Here is a 7,650-nt window from a genome sequence, read left to right as displayed (position 1 = left end):
CAGAAAATCAGGGAATTTTACTTAAAAGCTATCACTAATATTCTTAAGAATAATAAAAGTGGGGGCCGGGCGGTGGCACTAAAGGTAAGGTGCCTGCCTTGCCTGTGCTAGCCTCGGACGGACCGCGGTTCGATCCCCCGGTGTCCCATATGGTCCCCCAAGCCAGGAGCGACTTCTGAGCACATAGCCAGGAGTAACCCCTGAGCATTACCGGGTGTGGCCCAAAAATCAAAAAAAAAAAAAAAAAGAATAATAAAAGTGGGGGCCGGGCGGTGGCGCTAAAGGTAAGGTGCCTGCTTGCCTACGCTAGCCGTGGACGGACCGCGGTTCGATCCCCCGGTGTCCCATATGGTCCCCCAAGCCAGGAGCGACTTCTGAGCGCATAGCCAGGAGTAACCCCTGAGTGTTACCGGGTGTGGCCCAAAAACCAAAAAAAAAAAAAAAAAAGAATAATAAAAGTGGTGCTCGCTTCGGCAGCACATATACTAAAATTGGAACGATACAGAGAAGATTAGCATGGCCCTTGCGCAAGGATGACACGCAAATTCGTGAAGTGTTCCATATTTAAAAAAAAAAAAAAGAATAATAAAAGTGGGGCTGGAGGGGGCCGGAGAGATAGCATGGAGGTAAGGCGTTTGCCTTTCATGCAGAAGGTCATCGGTTCAAATCCCGGCATCCCATATGGTCCCCCGTGCCTGCCAGGAGCGATTTCTGAGCATGAAGCCAGGAGTAACCCCTGAGCATTGCCGGGTGTGACCCAAAAAAACCAAAAAAAAAAAAAAAAAAAAAAAAAAAGTGGGGCTGGAGAGATAGCACAGTGGCGTTTGCCCTGCAAGCAGCTGATCCAGCACCTAAAGTGGTTGGTTCGAATCCCAGCGTCCCATATGGTCCTCCCGTGCCTGCCAGGAGCTATTTCTGAGCAGATAGCCAGGAGTAACCCCTGAGCACTGCCGGGTGTGGCCCAAAAACCAAAAAGAAAAAATAAAAGAAAAAGAATAATAAAAGTAAGAATCATTCAGTAAGAATCATGTAACTTTGGATCAGTTATATGTAAAAGTTTCTCATAGAAGAATTGAGGGAAAACCCTGTAGCACAAAACCTGACAGCTAGAGACATTTGAAGGACTGTGACAGATTCATATGAATCTGTCATATGTCATATGAATCCTGTAATAAGGCAGAAATAGATCGGTAAAGGAAACAGGATTATTTTATGTTCCTAAGAAAAAGCAAGGCACACGATGGTTATATCTAACACAGGGCAACTCAGGGGTTACTCCTGGCTCTATGCTCAGAAATCGCTCCTGGCAGGCTCGGGGGACCATATGGGATGCCGGGATTCGAACCACCGTCCTTCTGCATGCAAGACAAATGCCTTACCTCACCGCTACCTCTCTGGCCCCTGTACTTCAGAGTTTTTATTGTTTGTTTTTCCTTTGGTTAGTTGTGGGCTACTCCTCGATCTATGCTTGGGACTCACCAGGGAACTATTCCATACAGGGATCTGTGTCTTCTGCATGTCTATTGACCTATCAGTCTCCTCCAGATGCTTTTAAAAGATGGGTTTTGTGGGGGTAATAGCATAGCCGAGCAACTGCACAGCTGTAGGGTGTGTGGTAGGGTGTTTGCCTTGCAAGTGGCAAAGAACTGACCTGGGTTCGATCCCTGTCAACCTTTATGGTCCCCAGCCAAAAGTAACCCCTGAGTGCTGCAGGGAGTGGCCCAAAAACAACAACTACAACAAAAGATGGGTTTGGGGCCAGAGAGATAGCACAACAGTAAGGCATTTGCCTTGCACTCAATTGATCCAGTATGGATGGTGGTTCAAATCCTGGTATCCCATATGATCCCCTGTGCCTGCCAGGAGCGATTTCTGAGCACAGAGCCAGGAGCCTGAGTGCCACCGGGTGTGCACAAAAACAACAACAAAAGGATGGGTTTGTATCAAAAAATATTTCTAGCTACCAATCAGTTCTATAAACCTGTTTTGTTTTTTTGAAGGCAGGACTGTTTTGGGTCACACCTAGTGTTACTCCTGGTTCTGCACTCAGGAATTACACCTGGTGGTGCTCAGGGAATGCCAGGGATTGAAATTGGGTCTGCCATGTGCAAGACAAGAACCTCACCTTCTGTACTATACCCCTGCCCCAGGATTTTTGTTTGCTTTTTGTTTTATTTTCTTGTTTTTGGTTTGGCCATCATACCCAGCAGTGCTTAGAGCTTATGCTTGGCTCAGGGATCACTTGTGGCACATCTTGATATACCATCAGAGGTGCCAGGGGTCAGACCATGGTTAGCCATATACAAAGTGAACACTGTAACCTTATACTATCTCTTTGGCCCTAATCCTGTAGCTTTATGTCTTTTACAGAAGTGTATATAGCATATAGTAACTTCATTCAATGATAGACCCTTTACACCTGTTATCAAATGGTTTTATAGTGAGAACTAGAAGAAATGTATCAGTTAGGCTGCTGAGTCCCTCAGTGTTAAACTAGAGGACTGGGCTGGGACTTGGCCAAGGGAGCCCAGGGAAGCAGACAGTACCAGCATTCTGGATACTTATTCATGGGCACTTAAAGCAATAGTCCAGGGAGGCCCAAGAATTCTTTTTTTTTTTTTTTTTTTTTTTTTTTTGGTTTTTGGGTCACACCCAGCAATGCTCAGGGTTACTCCTGGCTCCATGCTCAGAAATTGCTCCTGGCAGGCTCAGGGACCATATGGGATGCCGGGATTCAAACCAATGACCTTCTGCATGAAAGGCAAACGCCTTACCTCCATGCTATCTCTCCGCCCCCCCCCTTTATTTTTTAAATTTTATTTATTTTTTGGTTGGGCCCAAGAATTCTTGCAGAGTAAGACCCATCAGACAGGGACTCTCTGAAGTCCAGTCATTAACTGGGCCTAGATCCAGACCTCAGGACCAGAAGAAAAAATACTGCAGCCTGAGTGAATTGCCAGTATCCAGGGGCAGTGAAGACAGAGGCACCTCCCCCTGTGCCCTTCCAGGATGATTGCTGGGGCCTGGGCTCAAGTGTCCTGAACCTATAGTACCCTCTACACTCTGGATAGAATACAGTGGAGTAGGGAGTGCGGCGGCTTTGATTTCTGGTTGGATGAGTCCAGAGTGACCCTGGGGCCAGTGGGACACATACCTTTGAAAAGCTGAGAAGACATGTTGGAAGAACCAAAATGTCTGTTAATAGCTGGGGTGTCTGTCTTAGAGAAGGTAGTGAAACTCCAAGACCTTTTGAGACTCACCCCACCAGTTACTCTGTTAGTTTTTCCTTGTTGCTATTTTTGGCACACATACCTGGCCATGCTCAGGGCTAATGAATAGAAATTCCTGCTTTCTTAGCTGAGATACGTGTTAAAACATGTGAAAGGCAGTGAGTGGGTGTAGTGGAAAGTAAGTGGTAGGGCTGGAGAGAGTATATGGTAGGGAAGGCCTTGCACGCAGCTCACCCAGGTTCAATCTCTGGCTCCCCATGTAGCCCCTCAAACCCCATCAGGAGTGATCCCTGGGTGCAGAAGCAGGAATAAGCACTGAGTAAAAATAAAGTGAAATAAAAATAAAAAGAAACACGAGGGCTGGAGAGATAGCATGGAGGTAAGGCCTGTGCCTTGCATGCAGAAGGACAGTGGTTCAAATCCGGGCATCCCATATGGTCCCCTGAGCCTGACAGGTGTGACCCAAAAACCAAAAAAAAAAAAAAAAGGTAAAATTTGGAGCACCAAAATAAAAAATGTAAAGTAGCTTTATTATTATATTTACTTTAGTCATGCACTGTGGCTTATGAACCCCTAACGGCAAGGTTTCATGTGGAAAACATTTGGCACCACCCCCTCCACCAGTGCCTGCTTCACCCCCATTGTCCCAGTGTCCCCATCCCCACCACTGCCATGAAGCTTCCTCCTACCATTTCTCAGTTTCATTGCCTTTGGTCATTTATTATTCTCTTATGTTTCCTTGTATCCCACATGGTTTTCAATGTACCATGGTTCAGACCCAGGTTCAGGACTTAATACTGCACGAGCCCTATAACAATGCCAGGAGTGGCTCCTGTGCACTGGGTTGGGAAAAGCCCTGAGCATCAGTGAGTGTGGTTTCCCCAAACAAAAAGAAAATAGCTTTATTGAGATATCATTTGCATAACATGCATTTCCATCACATGAACTGCTCTATCAGGACCCGAGTGAGTCTGCAACAAGTGTTTTGTGTATGTTGCACGTGGGAGGTCAAGTTTAATCCCCCTGCTCCACCGTACATTCCCCAATTATCTTTGGGAATGACTCCCCAACAACCGAATGGGGAGTAGGCCCTGAGCACTTCCAAATGTGGCCCCAATTCAAAACAATGTACAATTCTGAAAGACTTAAGGTATATTACATTACTAATTTTATTTTATTTTTTTTTGGTTTTTGGGCCACACCCGGTGGTGCTCAGGGGTTACTCCTGGCTGTCTGCTCAGAAATAGCTCCTGGCAGGCACGGGGGGACCATATGGGACACCGGGATTCGAACCAACCACCTTAGGTCCTGGATCGGCTGCTTGCAAGGCAAACGCCGCTGTGCTATCTCTCTGGGCCCTGTTTTTGGGTTTTTTGGGTCACACCTGGCAGCACTCTGGAGTTACTCTTTTTTTTTTTTTTTTTTTGCTCAGGGGTTACTCCTGGCTGTCTGCTCAGAAATAGCTCCTGGCAGGCACGGGGGACCATATGGGACACCGGGATTCGAACCAACCACCTTAGGTCCTGGATCGGCTGCTTGCAAGGCAAACGCCGCTGTGCTATCTGTTCGGGCCCTGGAGTTACTCTTGACTCTGCACTGAAGTCACCCCTGGCAGGCATGATCGACCATATGGATTCGAACTACCGTCTGTTTGAATCAGCTGCTTGCAAGGCAAATGCCCTACCGCTCTGCTATCTCTCCGGCCTCAGCTCCTGGAACCTTTGACCCACATTCTTTCACAATAAATTTTCCTTTTCTCTTAAATGGAACTATACAATATTATTAGCATAATGTACTTTTGGGGGCTGTTTCCCCAGTGGTACTCAAGAGGCCCATGATAAACCAGGAGTAAATCTTGAGTATAACTGAAGATGACCTCCAAACAAACATAAAACCAAAATAAAGCAAAAAGCAAAAAAATGTCAATAAAACCAAAAGTACTTTTGTTTTTTTAATTTTCCTAATTAAACAATATGATAGATATAAATAATATATAATAAAATATAAACCTATAAATATATAAATTATACATATAAACAAATATAAAATAATGGGTTTTTAATTTTTTTGGGGGGGGGCCCACACCCGGCAGTGCTCAGGGGTTACTCCTGGCTGTCTGCTCAGAAATAGCTCCTGGCAGGCACAGGGGACCATATGGGACACCGGGATTCGAACCAACCACCTTAGGTCCTGGATCGGCTGCTTGCAAAGCAAACGCGGCTGTGCTATCTCTCCGGGCCCGGGTTTTTAATTTCTTATTTGAAATTCCATTTATTTTTTATTTTTATTTATTTATTTATTTTTGGTTTTTGGGCCACACCCGTTTGACGCTCAGGGGTTACTCCTGGCTATGTGCTCAGAAATCGCCCCTGGCTTGGGGGGACCATATGGGACGCCGGGGGATCGAACCGCGGTCCGTTCCTTGGTAGCACTTACAAGGCAGACACCTTATCTCCAGCGCCACCTTCCTGGCCCCGAAATTCCATTTATTGATGTTGGATACCACACCTGGTATGCAGAGCGCATGAGGGGACATGGTGCCAGAGCTGAGCCTGAGTGACAGACCCTACGTCCCTTGTATTGACTCTGAGTTAATCTAGTCTCTTCATCTTAGTCTGCAGGGCTCCTTAGATAGATTTTTTTTTGGGGGGGGGCACATCTGTTGGTGCTTTTGGGAGCCATGTAGTGCTAAGAGTAAAACCAACATCCCTCAGTACATGCCCTCCAGCCTGTGAGCCTTCTCCCGGCCTGGTGTGTTAGAGAGCAGTTGGCTCCCTTCGCTTTTGTTCACATAGAAATATTTTCTTTAGGGGCCGGAGACATAGCATGGAGGTAAGGCGTTTGCCTTTCATGCAAGAGGTCATCGGTTCAAATCCCGGCGCCCCATATGGTCCCCCGTGCCTGCCAGGAGCAATTTCTGAGCCTGGAGCCAGGAATAACCCCTGAGCACTGCCGGGTATGACCCAAAAACCAAAAAAAAAAAAAATTTTTTTTTTCTTTAATTTTTCCAGATACAGAATTGTTTTGTTTTGGGGCCACACCAGTTGATGCTCAGAGGTTACTCCTGGCAATGTGCTCAGAAATCGCTCCTGGCTTGGGGGACCACATGGGATGCCAGGGATTGAATCCAGGTCCATCCTGGGTCAGCTGCGTGCAAAGCAGATGCCCTACCACTGTGCTATCACTCTGGCTCCCAGATACAGAATTCTTAGTGGATTTTGTTGTTTTTGGGTCACACCACGAGGCGCTCGGGTTACTCCTGGCTCTCAGCTCAGAAATCGCTCCTGGCAGGCTCGGGGTACCATATAGGATGCCGGGATTTGAACCACCGTTGGCCCTGAGTTGGCCGTTTGCAAGGCAAAGGCCCTACCACTGTGCTATCTTCTTCGACACCGGATTTTTTTTTTTTTTTTTGACAGAAGTAAAGGGAGAAATAGACAGCTCAACATTAGTTGTTGAAAATCTAATATCCTGCCATCAGGGGCTGAAGTGATAGCACAGCATGTAGGGTGTTTGCCTTGCACGTGGCCAACTGACCCAGGTTTGATTCCTGGCATCCCATACGGTCCCGAGCCCTCAAGGAGTAGTTTCTGAGTGCAGAGGCAGGGTTACCCGAGTCCCACAAAGTATGGCCCAAAAAGCAAAATCAAAATTTCACCATCAGTAAAAGATAAAACCATGGGGTTGAAATGACACTACAGTGGGAAGGGCTCTGGCCTTGCACACAGATGACCCAGGTTTGGTCCCTGGCACCTATATGGTCTCCTAATTCCAACAGGTGCAATCCCTCAATCAGAGCACAAAGCCAGGAGTAATTCCTGAGAATTGCTAGGTATGGCCTAAAAAATCTAAATAAAAGTGGGGCAGGAGATAGTATGGAGGTAAGGCGTTTGCCTTAGACGCAGAAGGACAGTGGTTCGAATCCCGGCATCCCATATGGTCCCCTGAGCCTATCAGGAGCGATTTCTGAGTGTAGAGCCAGGAGTAACCCCTGAGCACTTCCAGGTGTGACCCCCCCAAAAAATAAAACCAACATAATTAATAAAAGTATGGGGCCAGAGAGATAGCACAGCAGTAGGGTGTTTTCCTTGCATGTGGCTGACCTGGGACAGACCCAAATTCAATCCCTGGCATCCCATATGGTCCCTTGAGTTTGCCAGGAGCAATTTCTGAGTACAGAACCAGAAATAAGCCCTGAGCATTTCTGGGTGGGCCCAATAAACAACAAAATTTGAGGCTGGAGCCATAGTACAGCAGGTTGCTGACCGTGCTCAATCTCTAGCATCCCATATGGTTCCCTGAGCACTGCTAGGAATGATCCTTGAGCATAGAGCTAAGAGTAACCCGAGTACTGCTGGGTATGATTCAAAAAACAAAACAAGGGGCCGGAGCAATAGCGCAGTGGTAGGGCATTTGCCTT

The 7,650-nt window shown here is 46.8% G+C and overlaps 1 non-coding gene across 1 annotated transcript; it reads left to right on the top strand.

Moving 5' to 3' along the window:
- Positions 1-461: 461 nt before the first annotated feature.
- On the top strand, positions 462-568 carry LOC126031583 (U6 spliceosomal RNA). Its single transcript, XR_007503415.1, has one exon. It is a non-coding gene; the product is annotated as a U6 spliceosomal RNA (small nuclear RNA).
- The last annotated feature ends 7,082 nt before the right edge of the window (positions 569-7,650 follow it).

Source organism: Suncus etruscus, chromosome 15, assembly GCF_024139225.1.
Source record: "Suncus etruscus isolate mSunEtr1 chromosome 15, mSunEtr1.pri.cur, whole genome shotgun sequence".
Classification (NCBI taxonomy): domain Eukaryota; kingdom Metazoa; phylum Chordata; class Mammalia; order Eulipotyphla; family Soricidae; genus Suncus; species Suncus etruscus.
This window is presented reverse-complemented; position numbering and strand designations above follow the sequence as displayed.